We start from the raw sequence: 797 nt of genomic DNA on the forward strand, positions 1-797 counted from the left end.
GGGGGAGAGGGGGGGGGGGAGATAAAACCAGACTCCCCCTTTTACTTTTTTATATGACTTTTATACAAAGATTGTATAGCGCGCTGGAATAAAAATAATGGTGTTGGTTTTTGTTTGTTCCAGTACATCGGCGGGGGGAGGGAGCACATTACGCTTTCTTGCTGAAGTAGCTAAAAGTTAAAGTTGCAAATTTATGCGAAAGTTTGTATACTCGAAAATTTATTTTCAGCTTAAAAAGACTCTGAAATGATAATTGCATCCCCCCCTCCACACGGGCTTTGCGTGAGGTAAGAGGGCCTGTCAATGAGCAAAAATTAACACCTTCCCGACTAGCTCACATATACACCGAGTGGCCAGATTATTATATACACCGAGTGGCCAGATTATTATATACACTGAGTGGCCAGATTATTATGACCACCTGACGTTTGTAGGCAAATTAGCTATAATTTTGCGCTGAAGTTGCTAGAGGGCCAGACCATTATAAATAGGGAAGCGGGTTGTTTACCACGACAGTAGAAGGGATTTGTTTCTGAAGATACGGGGAAACAACGCGATGTAACAGCCTTTGAACGTGGGATGATTGTTGGCGCTCGGAGCCATGGAGCGAGTATCAGCAAAACAGCAGAATTCGTTACATGTTCAAGAGCAGCTGTTGTTAAAGTGTTTAAAGACCGGACTGTCAGCCGAAAATCTGGGTCTGAACGTGCGAATTGTGGCCGTCAGCGACTAGTCAATGTTAGGGCAGAACGGAGAGGGCCATCTTGGAGTATATCTTGGTATACGGGCAACAGTGC

The sequence above is a fragment of the Nanorana parkeri genome, unplaced genomic scaffold (genome assembly GCF_000935625.1).
Source record: "Nanorana parkeri isolate BGI_ZX_2015 unplaced genomic scaffold, ASM93562v1 scaffold6, whole genome shotgun sequence".
NCBI lineage: Eukaryota > Metazoa > Chordata > Amphibia > Anura > Dicroglossidae > Nanorana > Nanorana parkeri.